Here is a 206-nt window from a genome sequence, read left to right on the forward strand (position 1 = left end):
TGCCCAGTTGCTCTCCCAAAACAGCCTCTGGGTAGTAACATTTGTCCTAGTTGGGCTTCCTCGGACTTTTCTTCGGGAGCTTTCCTGGAGGCTCAGTACAAAGGCAGACACAACGAAGAACCATCGAGGCACAACCAGCATCCCACCACCAGGCCGGGGATGCTGCCGGGACGACGGAGACGACAGGGTCGCCTGCCCCCGGCATC

This window comes from Corvus brachyrhynchos, unplaced genomic scaffold, assembly GCF_000691975.1.
Source record: "Corvus brachyrhynchos isolate BGI_N302 unplaced genomic scaffold, ASM69197v1 scaffold14, whole genome shotgun sequence".
Classification (NCBI taxonomy): Eukaryota; Metazoa; Chordata; class Aves; order Passeriformes; family Corvidae; genus Corvus; species Corvus brachyrhynchos.